Source organism: Misgurnus anguillicaudatus, chromosome 20, assembly GCF_027580225.2.
Source record: "Misgurnus anguillicaudatus chromosome 20, ASM2758022v2, whole genome shotgun sequence".
Lineage (NCBI taxonomy): Eukaryota > Metazoa > Chordata > Actinopteri > Cypriniformes > Cobitidae > Misgurnus > Misgurnus anguillicaudatus.
In genome coordinates, this window is record NC_073356.2 from 21,906,191 (window position 1) to 21,920,576 (window position 14,386).

Genomic DNA, 14,386 nt, shown 5'->3' on the forward strand with positions numbered 1-14,386 from the left:
TCTTGACTAGAGATGAGTTGTTATAACTACAGGTGAGTGGTTATAACTTATACATTTAAGTTGACTTTTCTCAACTATATTTTATACGTTGTGACAACTAATTTCTGTTGACATCACTTGTAAATCTGAGTTGATTTAACAAAGAATTTTAAGGCAGCAAAGTTTTTTTTACAGTGTGTTGTTGTTGTTTTTAACAAACAAAAAATCTGGATTTCCATGCAAGTCAACTATTTCTGCTCATCTCCACACTGGATATACTCACCATTTAATTGTGGCTCAATGGTCAGAAAACTCAATTTTGATCATGCAATGCTTTTCCAGTTACCGATTGTATAATTTTTCCGATCAGAAAAATAGGGGCTCTGTCGCTTTAAGATCAGGTTCTGGACGGAGTCACATACTGTTGCCTTTTTTCCAATTATCTTCACTGCACATGCAATCTATATTATATTTAAGCCTGCTGTGGGATATTTCATTTTTTTTCGTGAGGATATTAATGACTGATGGGATAATGTTGTAGGAAGTTTTGTGCAAAAGATCCAGATCAAAATGACAAATCAATACTGCTTGCTTTCTGTACAGTTGCCGGCTTTGCGTGATCCCAAATGGAAAGTGAAAGTAATGCGAGGTGACCATTTAAATGTGATTTAAATATAAGATGCCTGAATTACATACATCATAATTACCCATCCAAATCTGAGAGAGAATGCAAAATCATTTAATATTTTTCCTCACTATAAGTCAGGATTCCCAACGGCAGGGCAGATATTCATTTTGGTAGCCCGGCTTGCAAGGCACAATAGCCCTGGGAAGTCGGGCTAGCGATTTTGTGAGCCATGCATCAACTTTTTGGATGACATGGTGAGTAAATTATAGTGCTGCCTCATGATTAGTCACGACTAATCGTTTGCAAAATAAACGTCTTTGTTTACATAATATATGTTGGTGTACTGTGTGTATAGTAATTATGTATAAATTCAAACACACACATGCATGTGAATATTTAAGAAATATTCGCATGTGTATATAAAGTTTTATATTTATATTTAATTTAAATTATATATAAATATAAATATTTATTATATAAATATGTTTTTCTTTAAATTATACATGCATGTGTGTGTTTGAATTTATATATAATTACTATACACAGTACACACACATATATTATGTTAACAAAAACTTTTATTCTGCAAACGATTAGTCGCGACTAATCGTGAGGCAGCACTAGTAAATTATCAGGATTTTTTTAAGAAAGTGGAGTGATCCTTTAAGGTGAACAATGCAAAAATTATGAAACTTCATTTTTTAAGGTGATGGTGTTTTTTAAAAAGACCCTCAGGTCTGAACTGTCAGCTCTATAAGGATTTAAATCATTGGCTCTTGGGTATAGGCTACGGGCTAATGCTTACCCTTTCTCAGAAAAGGCTTATGGCTGTACGAAACAATATGACCACACTTCTTTTTTTTACTTTATTAAAGGGATAGTTCACCTACAAAATAGGAAAAAAGAATACTATGGAAGTAAATGGGGTCCACGAACGGTTTGGTTACAAACAGGGTCCGAAATTAACTTTTTGGCTCACCTGCCACGGGGACTGGTAGATGGAAAAATCCACCAGCCAAGCATATTTTTTACCGGCCAGAATAATAAACAGCCTTTTTTGTCACATGTACATTGTTTTTATTTGCTGTATTCATGGCAGGGCTCGCAAAATTTCTAAATCCCTGGTAGCCCTTCGGGCAGGCACTCTTCAGTTTTTGGTAGCCCGAAATGAATGCATCAGTACAAATTTTTCTTCTAACCAAAGTGAAATATCTATACATCAGATTCTAAAATATTAACTGAAGTCACAGATAAGAAAATGCCACTTGACTTTGTGGGCATAGCACAGGCTTATTCAATTAGTTTTACCACTGGCCAAATTTTGCCAATACAAAGCCAAAAGGGCCTCTAACCACAATGTTTAATCTGCTATTCTTGTTGTTGTTTTGATGCTGTTGTTTTTAAATAAACAAAAAGACGGATTTCCATGTAAACCAACTTTTCCTGCTCATCCCCACACCAGATATACTCACCATTTAAAAGGGGTTTATTGGGTCACAAAACTTACAGTTTGGATCATCCAGTTACAGATTGGATCATTTTTTCGATGAGAAAAACAGGGGCTACTGTCGCTTTAAGAGCGATTGTGCACAGAGTCACTCTCTTCACTGCCTGTATAATCTTTATCACTTTAAAAAGCTTGCTGCGAGAGATTTAATTTTCTTACGTGGGGATAGTAATGACTGACAGGACGTAGTTAGAGGATTTGCCCAACAAATCCATGACAAATCATGACGGATTGCTTCCTGTACTGCGTCTTTTTGCGCGATTGCGAAAGTGAAAGTAAAACTCGAGCGCGCGCTCAAACGTAATTTAAATACCCATATGCCTGAATTTCATACACCATTATTACACATCCAAATCTGTGAAAGAATGCATAAGCATTTAAATGTATTTTTTCCTCCATATAAGTCAAGATAGCCCGACGGGGAGGGCGGGGATGCATTTTGATAGCTAATATGCAGCAGATAACTGCTGACCGCAAGCCTGCAGTACTAGCTAGAAACAGGCCGTCTCTAGTGCGAGACTTTGAGCGTAGAGACGTTCTGTGGCTAGCTCACCTCGTTCCCAGATTAGTTACTGACAAACACATTATATTGCATTAATTTTTTGGTATGAAAATCACCCGCCAGTATGGCGGGTATCCTTTTGAATTTAGTCGCCAAACGGAAAATCTACCCGCATTTGGCGCTTGGCGGGTGTTAATTTCGGACCCTGGTTACAAACATTTCTCAAAATATCTTCCTTTGTGTTCATCAGAACAAAGAAATATATGAGGGTTTGTAACAACATGAGAGTGAGTAAATGATGACAGAATTTTCATTTTTGGGTGAACTATCCCTTTAAACAGGATGATGGACAATATCACTATCAGACCTTTTCATTCACAACATAGAGAAATGAATTAGTTGCCTGAATATCACAAATATGTTTGCGCACTCCGTGTTTTTGACTATTGGTTATAACACAGTAATATTAAAGGAATTTAAATGTATTTGTTGAAATGTGCAATTTAATTAATCAATATTCATACTTCATTTAACATTTTAACTAAAGTTTCAAATATGGCTTAATTTGTAATCAAGTGGTGTTCATGGGTGTTTGTTGTTTCTCTGATAAATATACTAAATATGCTCTATATATTTATGCAGACAGCTTTCCTTTTTTACTTTCTGTAAGAGAGCTTCTGATTGATACCTACTCAAAATCAGGGCTTGTTCATGACCCACAGTGATGTTGAATTAGTACAATTAACCTCTTAATCAAAAATATTAAGTTTATTTAAAGCGAAAATCCTTTGAGGGAGAGAAGGCTTGTCAGTCGCTGGTACACGCAACTAATTAATATGTATGAAGTTAATGAATGCTGGTGAGGCGATAAGTGTAGAGCAGTGGAAAAAAGTATGCATAAAAAGTGCACCCCTTTTTTTGGGCCACATTATATCGGCTACATTGAGTGTGCATTAGTACATTGTGATAGAGAAAGGGTTAACACTTCAGCATGCACGTTGTGAATTAACATGACATGAAAAGGACGATTCTGCATAGCTGCAGGTTTATAGATCACCCTCTTATGACAGTTCCTCATAACATTGAAGGAATTTGTGCGGTTTAGCAAAAAAAAACTTATATAGATGTTAACCTTGAAGTTTCATTTTGAGAATTGCTATTCCTTCCCTGATCAAACACATTTTGCGAATGGGTTATCAGGGCGCAACAATAAGGATGTGAGAGATTTTAATTTATCTAGCTGCATAACATATTAGGGTTTTGTTAGAATCGCTAGTGAAAGTATTGAAAGCATCAAACTAGTAATGCTTGGCACTGTTTATATCTTCCAAACAAGGATTTATTTAAGTTATACTAAAGATGTGTCTCTTCAAAGCATTCATGTTTCGACATTCAATTTTTTTTATTTTATCAGTATGTGCATTCCCTGTGCTTTGAACCCGTGACCTTGGCATTGTAAGCGCCATGCTGTATCGGCTTAGCTTCAGGACAACCGTAGCTTTAATAATTTTCCAACGTGTTGTTAATATAATTATAAAAGTATAAATTCCAGCTATTATCGCATATTAAGAATAATTACCTAATTACACAAATAATTATAACATTTTTATAGTAAAAGAAATTACGCAATTTATTTTATGTTGGCACCACTCGGAATGTTGGCAGAGAATGTAAAAAGCTACCAGTCTGCCCGGGCCAGCCGAAAAAAGTCCTTACTGTTCAGTCCTGGTCATTTTGTGCATTATTTTTAGATGCATCTAAAGCCCTTTGGGGATCGTCGGGTTGCATGAAGTCCCTTTGACTCCTGAGCTTTTCTGTTCGAGTCTGACAGTTGCTGATTAATTATTCTCCACCATTTTAGTTGTGATCTAAGGTGGGCACAGTGGGAAGGTGAAGAGAGGGAATGTTTCAGCCGACTGTAATGTATTGCGTGTTTGTTGGTGCGCTGGTCTTGTTAACACCTGAATGGGGAGGCTGCGTTCTGCGGGCCTCATGCAAGGCTTATTAAACCCCACGCAGAAACAATCAGCCCAGATGAATGGCTTCCTGTGAAGTTTAATTAGAGGGCCTCCCTGATGCTTTAGCTGGATAAACAGCAGCAAGAAACGACATGACGGGTCTCTTTCTTGACGCTTGAAGAATGCAAATATGCAACCGGAAAGTTGCGCGTGAAAATAGTCATGAATATTATCGGAATGTTACAGTGACTGATGTCTTAAGCTTTAGGAATGTTGTCGTTTTTCGTTTTCCTCTCCCTTTCCCCCCACAGATGATGTCTGACCATGCCAATCGTGAAATAGATGAGTTTTTTAAGCTTCGGGAGCCTGCTCATCACCCGATTGTTGTTAATTTGCTCAGCCTCTCTCTCAGGTGGGAATTCTCTGAAGATGAGATGCGGACTGCATTAATTGCAAAAGAGTCCAGGTATTGGTTCTGGTTGAAAAATTCAGAAGTATTGATTGAAGCCAAGCGGTTTTCATCATTCTGCGACGTGTTAGATTGTAGGGAGACGGATGCTGTGACTGAATATGAAGCACACAGATCTGTTATACGATTAGAGAGAGAGATATCAGTATGATATCTCTAAACGGGTGACTGTCGTATAGCATGAGGTTCGATCAGTTTAACCCATTACTGCTTAATTCGGTGCAGGATAAAAGACCAAGCATAACCCAACCAAAGTATGTCTCTGTTGAATTATTGGATTCTTAATGACATAGCGACCACTTTAGATATTAATATTGACCGGCTTGAGATTGTGTTCGGTCTTGCATCAATTTTACTAAACCAGAAATGGTATTTTGGTTCGGGTAAGCAGTCATGAAAGGCACAAATCTGGAGGGCCAGGTAAATTTGGGTTTAGTTTGAGAAAAGTTATGGGCACACACATTATGAATATTCATTAAATAAGGGTTAAAGGGACACCCCACTTTTTTAAAAATAGGCTTATTTTCCAGCTCCCCTAGAGTTAAACAGTTGAGTTTTACCGTTTTGGAATCCATTCAGCTGATCTGGCGGTACCACTTTGAGCATAGCTTAGCATAATTCATTGAATCGGATTAGACCATTAGCATCGCGCTCAAAAATGACCAATGTTTTGATATTTTTCCTATTAAAAACTTGACTCTTCTGTAGTTACATCATGTACTAAGACTGACGGGAAATTAAAAGTTGGTAACTTTGACTATTTTTGGGCGCTGCGTAATATTATTACGCCTGCTGCATCCATGGTATGGCAGCAAAGTCTTTGATATTAGGTCAGAATGAGAGCATAGTTCCTAGCCATATCGGCCTAGAAAATCGCAACTTTTAATTTTCCTGTCATTCTTAGTACCATTTTAAATAGGAAAGATATTGAAACTCTTTGGTGGTTTTTGAGCGCGATGCTAATGGTCTGGTCCCATTCAATGAATTCTGCTAAACGTGGTACCGCCAGACCTGGAGATCGGCTGAATGGATTCCAAAATGGTAAAACCCAATTGTTTTACTCTTGGGAAGCTGGAAAATAAGCATACTTTCAAAAAAAGTGGAGTGTCCCTTTAAGAGAGAGGTCATAACCTGCATCATTAAACAAATTAACCCGGGTTAGATTTGCCTACTCTATAACTTTGAGTTTGTTTCACTCACTTCATCCAACAGATCTTTTTTATAGTGGCATCTGTACGAGGTATCCAACTTGTTTTTAATGGTTTTGGCATCGTATACACTGATACCAATACATTATCTGGGACATCATGCACTTCGGGGTAAAGTTAACAGACACTAACTTTTTGAGTTACATTGTGCAGCAGTATACATACTACATCACCTCATAGCAACATTGAATGTGGGAAAATAAATAATTTAGCTGATCCCTTTGAGAAAATATCTGAACCTGCTGTACCTGAGGTAGGTAATACTGATCAGAATCATAGCAGGCTCTTCGTACATGCATAACGGCAAGATTCAATTCCCGTAATCCCTCCACAAATGCCTCTTTGTCTTATTACAGTGTTCAAGCAGATTAACAAATTGAACCTTAGTACATTTAAGCATCCTCCCCCATATCACCTCATTCAGCCACGGGCATTCATTTTCTGGTCATTTTGTTCGATTCTTGATCTCTTTTTTTAAATGGGTACTGAGCATGATGCCTGTGTAAATGGAGAAATCTGGATTTTTTTAAGTTTTGGATCTGCGTGTGCCCCGTGCAGTTCATCTCTCCAAGCCTATCTGCCTTTCCTCAGCATCGCTGCCGCTGGTTCTCCAGTGGAAATCATGTTTTTCCCGAGTGTGCCCAGAAAAGAGCCTCTGCAGATTTTATCTCAACTTGATAAAGTGTGGTCATGATGGTGTGTGTGCAAAGGTGGTGTGCGTAGTGTATTTTGTTTATGAGGGTTTTTTTAAATGTATTTTTAGTTGATGGGGGTGTTTTTGCTTGTTAGATTTGTGTGCGATGCTCTCCGTGCCTCCGACCCAATTCAACCCCATTTTAAAATCTTCTCGCTACCTCGCTTTCTCCAGATGGCTCACGTTCCTGCATTTTTTCCTTTTTTTCTTTTTGTTTAAACAACGTATGCCCCACCCTGTGGTCTGAAGTTCCGCAATGAGCCGTCTTGACAAGGTGCCAGGTTTTAGATTCAACGTCTCATAAGAAGTACATTTTCTTCTTACTGCCCCCTTTGGCCCCCCTCCTTTTCTCTCGCTCCCTTTCTTTCTGTCTCCCTCTCTCTCTTTCTGTGTTCGTGTGACGTCCTGACCACTAACGGCTACATATTAAGAGATAATTCCATACCCTGAGGTTACAAACCGGCTTAGACTGGCTCGCTCGCATTTTGACTCCATTGGGTACCCTGGGTGAAAAAAGATATTGTAACTCCCTGCTTTTTTTTTTTTTTTTTAAAGAAACAGCAGACTAATTCTCACCAAGTATGACATCAGTTCAGCTAGCAATGCCTGAAACAAACATGTCATGCATTTATTTATGCTACACAAGGCTTTCTCATATTCCTAAAAGCACGGCCGGTCGGACCAAGCACAACGACTTGGAACGATTATTGGAATTTTTTGTTGATTTGGCGTAGTAGTCACATGCTTTAGCTCAGATTGATTGCATTTTTGCACACAAGTTTTCTTCCAGTCGCAGACGTTTAAGTCACTTGGTGAATGGCGGACTATAAATTAAATGTTCCTGACTGGCAAAAATACAAAGGCAATGTTTTTCTTTCCTGGTATGGTTTGAATTAAAGAGTTTATGATGTTGTGACCATCTTTCATGTCGTTCGGCATCTTTTCCGCGCCAGGCTCATCTTTCAGTGATTGCTCCTCCTCTGTGTTTTTTGGATAGAAATATCCATCTGTGTTTATTTGTGTTGTGATTTCTTTCTTCTGGCATGAGTATTAGATTGCGTTTCTTCTTAACCTTGAAGTCTGTCTGTATCTTGTATGAATAGGTCTCTAGCTTTGTTCTCCGCTCTCTTGGTCGCAGATTCTTCTGTTGAAGGTTTTTCCATTTCCTCTGCTCAATTTGAACTGAAATTCGGGTTTCTTCATCTTGAGGAAGAGCAGCTGAGAGGAAACTGTGTCACTGGGCCTGTCATGGCCAATTCAAGTCCGAGGGAAGATCTCTATTTAGAGAACGAAAGAGCCTGGATGAGGTTTTTTTAAACTCACACAAAAGTTTGCTTTAAGTAAATAAAATGAGGTTAGTCATCAGTTTGCTTGGAACTTTATTGCAGCATGATAATCTGACCCCTACTGTAAGTGATGTTATTGTTAAGAGATTGAAATCAAACACATGCTACCAAAAACATCTGTGACCGGCTCATGTGTCTTTATCTTTTACCTCATGGAAAATCTAATATCATTAGTTCATCAGTGATGGCCTTAAGTGTTTTTTTTTATATCCATAGCATGTGCGAAATGTGCCTTCCATTAACCAGCATGCATCTGTCTTTAGCTTTTACTGACAGGTGCCTAACAGTGTGTCTAACAGATTGGCTTGTGCTGTTTGTCATAAAACTGTATACCAATTCCATGGACAAACGTTAAATTTTTATTACCTACATTGCAAAATGCAGATTAAAGGAAGGTGCCTTTACTGCTATGGCTGAAGTAATAAAAAGTTTGCACCCCTTGGGTGTCTATGGCATGCCTGTTCAATGTGTTCAGGACCAGCATCTTGGTTTCCGTCAGAGGCCTTTACAGTATTCAGAATTAAACTTCTGAAAGACGCGCTACCCATGTTTGTGCGCCTGTGTGGTTCTTGCGTTTAGCACCGGCCTGTGGGTAACACCGTTGAAGAGAAAACCTGCCGCATTTCCTCACTGTAGGCCATTTTAACCGCCGTTACGTTTGCCACCTCCTTCGGTATCTTAAAGATCTTGTTGCTGTCTTTATTTGGTCTCTTTGTCTACAGCCTCACTCCCCCACACACTTCCTCCCCTTTGCCCCCTGCTACTGCCCCCACCCTCCTCCTGAACCGCCCCTCCCTCCCTCGGGCTACAGCAGAACAGGAATTGATTAGTGGCACGGCTTAAAAATAGAAGGGCCTGTTGTCATGGCAACGGCCACAATGAGCTGTTGTCTTGTTTAATGAAGACCGAGATTTTAAGTGTTGTGGCTGAACAGTACAGTGTGCGGGAGACGCCATTTCTGGCTAGGTGTGTAGCGGCGTGCGCAGACGCTGGGACGGCGATATCAGCTGTATTCTCGGCCCTTCTGTCAAAAGCAGCTACGTTGGGTGCATGTGTTACGCCGTATGCAGATGGTTGTGAATGTTTTGCGTGTGCTTCCTCTTGTGTGGGTGTGTTGTGCGGCTTTGCAGGTACGTCTACCAATCTGCTTTGTCGCAGTCTCATCCCTGTTGGTTTACCCTCAGGTACGTGCTGAATCTGCAGAGGTGCATTAAGGTAAGGCATCAAATGCATCATGCGCTGGCAGCTCCAAAAACACATTATTGACTCAACCCACATCCTGTTACCCATACGTCCCATACACATCAAGCCAACCAATTACAACACTGTTGCCATGGGCGCCATCCGCCTAATTGGCCTCATTAGTGTCAGAAACCGGCCGTATGCAAATTTTGGTCATATTCCCGGCAGATCTCTCCTCTGAGTAATATACAGTAATGGTTAGGCATTGTGTAGGTCGTTGGTGAGGACAACGGTCCAATTAGCGAATTAACCATTAAGCTTAGATACTGTACTCTGCTTAACCTCCCAGAAGTGTTTTTGAAATAGCTGTCAGCACGGGACTGTGGTTGCGACGCGCCGTTTCTTCGCCACTTGTATGCTAATAAGCCGTCCTGAAATTCCCCCACAGCAACTTGGTTATCTGTGACATCACTGTACTGCTGACTTTCAACATCTCAATTGTATTTGCATCGCATTGCTGCTGGATTGCGTGTGATTAGAGATGATTTATACAGATAAATATGTCAACAAGCTTTTTTTAATTTGCATTTGCATCTTATGAATACAATTGTTGCAAAGCTCTGGTGGTGAGATTCCTTTACCGGCTTGTGCTTTGAAATGGCAAACTTGTATGGTTTGAGAAAAGTTTAACACCAGTTTAAGAGATGAAAAAGTTTACGCCACTTGCTGATATTTAGGTAGATTGTACTTTCTTTTCAAAATCTAATTCCAGATTTTTATCCATAGTAAGGAAGCGTGAAATTGTTCAGCATTTTTTGGATTATTTTAAATTGTTTTATTGTTCACCATAAGCATCTCGTAAAAATGTAAAGAGGCTTCGATTGTGTGCTAGTTGTTGTAATTTTCTCTTGAATTCTCATTGACTATAATTTTTAGAGATGCGATTTTACCTATCTCAGAAACACCTTTGTACTACAATGGGTAGTATCCATTGTATACTACCCTCTAAATACTCATACACTTTATTGCAGTGTTGCACTTTAATTTCCCCGAGCCCCAGTTCTAATAATTAATGTTGATATTACAGTCTATGGAAGATTTGCCGCATGTAGGACCGCAGAGACCACAAAAACACTGTCCGCTAGCACTGCATTAAAATGCAGACATTCCTGTCCAACCTAAATATTCTTTTGTAAGGTGATGGACTTCAGTATTGGGCAAGAACATATACTTCTTGGTTGCTTCTGTTCTAATCCTTCTGTTTTCAGCATGTACCAGTGTAATAGTAGCCTTTAGCATCCAGCGTTTTTGAGAAAAGGTGAGAGAGACTTGCTGAATTGTAGCCAGTAAAGCTTTACCTTCAAAAACAATTGACTCTGGTGTTGTTGAACAGATACAGTTTTACCACAAGGAACAACTTGGTACCGGGTGATAACACTTGCAGCTTGCAGCTCTCACGCATAGAGGCTACTTACCTCCAGTGGTATTATGGGATAGCAAGGTGTCTGCTGATTGCACAATTCTTTAAAGGAGACATTTCACAAGACTTTTTTAAGATGTCAAATAAAACTGTGGTGTCCCCAGTTTGTGTATGTGAAGTTCTAGCTCAAAGTACCACATAGATAATTTATTATAACATGTTACATTTACCAGTTTGTAGGTGGAAACAAAAATGTGTTGTTTTTGTGTATGTCCTTTTAAATGCAAATGAGCACTAAATTGCAGAGTCGTGGTTGGTTAGTGTAGATTAAGGGGGGGTATTATCCCCTTCTGACTTCACAAGTGGAGCCAAATTTCAATTAGCTATTTTTTCACATGCCTGCAGCAGGGCTTCTCGCAGAAAATTTGTTAGTTAAGGTGGTAGGGTTGGGCGGAGCCGGGTGTGTGGCAATCAAAGGGGCGGGGCGTACGCATCATGATGAAAATTATTTTTTTTAATAAAAACATTCTAATAAAACTTTATTTTGAAGAAACTATGACAGAAAATGAACACATACTAGATTATTAATAAATTAATTTTTAACCTCTTATGGGAATAGCTGCGTGATGAAGTGAAACTAAAGAGTTAATAAACACAAACTGAAGCAGATATTGTAGAATGTCTGGCAAACAATGATAGATAGCGCGAAGATTGTAAAAAACGATTATTTCCCACTATTAATTATGTTATCTTAAAGGAGTGTAACTACTGTAGCATGTAAATAATGCAAATAAATAACGTGAGCAAGAGCGCTTAACAATTACATTGAATCAACAGGCACGTTTAACCTAGCTACCAGGTTGCTCAAACAACAAAATCACCAGCTAACTTACTTTAAATTTGCAAGAACTATAGACTAATACAATGACAGTTGTAAACCCAAAACATAAGTCCACTTACAGTTCTCACGGACACACGTTTTATCAACTGGCTATCCTCCAGAGACAGTGACGGACCACGTCTTTCTATCATTTCGGCCGTGTGGCGTGCGTGCCCGCTAGTGGTGTGAAGCGCGTTTGCGCTATTCAAGATGCAGTTGACGGCCTTTTGTGCAGCGAATATTATTATTCTTTTTTGGACGATCTAGTCAAGGCGGTAGGGTTTCCCAGCTTAGGCGGGCCGCCCAAACTGCAAAGTGCTGCGGGAAACCCTGCCGCAGAAACTAAGTTACTGAGTTGTTTAACATTTTCTATGTTGATAGAAGCACAAAAGTCAGATTTTCATGAAATGTCCCCTTTAATAATATCAGCAGATGTAGTATGTCATCAAGTTATTGTTTGTCTACGGAGTTTTTGGACATCCTTCTCATTTGATGTTTTCTTTGTGTGGTAGGCATATTGGACGCAGGGCTTGTAGTACGCAAGCTAATGTTGATGGGTATCAAAAAAACAAAACGCTTGATTTTCAGGACAATGAGAACATTTTTGTAGCTCTGATCTCTTGGCACGTCATTGTCCAGTTTGCTTCAGGTTCGCCTTGTTCAGCCGCCTCTTTGAAGGCTTTCTCAAAAATAAAAAATTAAATAGTTTTCGCACATGATAATAAAATTATGTATGTAATTATAATTTATAAAATTACATGCAGCACCTCAAGAGAATCTTTATTTTTATGAAATCTTATTGATCTTTGCCCTCTCATCTGTAAGAAGTTTACAAGTTGTGTTGTACATCCATTGATGTAATTTCCACCGAAACAGGAAGTTAACCCACAACAAATTGGGCATATTGAGTGGCACCTCCCTCCTAAAATAGCCAATAGTGTTTAGTTTCTTACATTTGCGTTCATGCATTGAATAAATGCCTGTAACAAAAACAAAAGTTGCTTATAGTGCATTTAAAGGTACACATTTTATTTGTATGTGGGAATCGAACCCATGACGTGTGCATGGCTATCACAATGCTCTACCAGTTGAGCTACAGGAAAACTCTGATGAGAACCTGAAGTGCAGAATGATGTCATAAATGGTTAATTTTGTATTGGTGGAAGTGAGAGTGTAGGGCTGTGTCCGAAATAGCCCCTATATCCTTATATAGTGCAATATTTGAGGGAACATCTATTTTTAGTGTCCGAAATCATAGTGGACATTATTGAGTGCACTCATTCAACCTCACAATGCACCACAATAGTGAGCGTACAACCGATATACTCTCACAGCTAGCCGCTACCCATCCACTAAGGCTTCGGCGAAGTATGGCACCTGCAGGGCTTACGGTGAGCTCAAGTTTCTGAATTCACTCACTCATTTTCATTTACTTCTTGGAGTGAAACATAAGTGGACTAAAGTAGGGAATAGTGAATGAGGGTATAGAGCACTATTGCGGACATAGCCTACATTTTGAATACTTGATATATTTAGTATATATTTAGATATAAGTATCATTAAGGCTTTCATATTCATACTAAAAACTTCAATTTTGGATTTTAAGTTAATAACAAACAGAAGTACCTGAAAAAGCTCAACACTGCATTCTGGTTAAACCTTAAAACATCCGCTTTGTTTCGTAATCTAAGGCTATGTTCTGTAGTCCTTTGATTTATGTTCTTGAGGGGTTTGGGAAGCTGTTATGTTGACATCTTTCACACTTTTAAGCCCAAGTGTATTGCCAGTCCATATTGATCAGGGGACTTACTCAGTTGGAAGACTAATTTGAAAACAGAAAGGTGACAAGTAACCGTTGTGAACTAGTTAGCCCCTATAGCCTCTGTTTGGTCCACAATGCATGCTTTTGATCAAGTGTGTTATGTTTGTTCATTGTCAACTTTTCTCACCACCTCGCTCAGCCTTTTACTCGACAAAACCCATTCTCAGGTGGTGAATAGCAGAGCAAAGATCATACAGAGCGAGAGAGAAGGACATGGAGTGGCAGGTCTTGACCAAACATGTGTTGTCACCTGCTCTGCGTCTCCGCTGAAATCGTGGCTGTAGACAAGGCTGCGGTATGAGATCATGAGGCTCGGGTCTGCTTGTTCAAGTCATATTTCTGCTTTACGCACCCTGGGGGAGGTCACACTCTCGCTGGTGCTTTGTCGCTTGTGAAAGCGAGTTCACAGAGTGGCAGCCAGCTGCTGAGGAGCTGAAGATAAACCTCCTAATGGCAAATGGAGGGTCGTCACCTTGTTGACATTTCGTTCTGCGGCGTGCCAGAAGGGCCCGACTGCATGGCAGTTTTGGAAGCGGGAATCCACGGCATACAGCCTTATAAAATCGGCTGTAATTGTTTGAAACTTTGCTCGCTTGGCAGCAAACGTGGTCACTACATGGTCACATTAAATGTTACTCCAGCCAAGTTTTTCACCAATTAGCATAATGGTTATCGTTGCATGATTTATAGGACATTTTAATCTTGTCGGTATTTCTTTTTTCAAATATCTCTTACATTTAATTTAGGGGAACATAATTTTTTTAAGTATGTTATATTTAAATATTTATATA

At 39.3% G+C, this 14,386-nt stretch overlaps 1 protein-coding gene across 2 annotated transcripts in view; it reads left to right on the plus strand.

The window, feature by feature from the left end:
• Nucleotides 1-14,386, plus strand: part of gatad2b (GATA zinc finger domain containing 2B) — a 44,711-nt gene that overhangs the window by 4,509 nt on the left and 25,816 nt on the right. Inside the window, exon 1 of one of the 2 annotated variants that reach the window (XM_073858292.1) lies at nucleotides 9,251-9,506. The exons of the other annotated variant lie outside the window; for it this stretch is intronic. The gene's annotated coding sequence lies outside the window, so the exon portion shown is untranslated. Of the gene's footprint in view, nucleotides 1-9,250; nucleotides 9,507-14,386 lie in introns of those variants that run through there. 2 annotated transcript variants of the gene reach the window in all.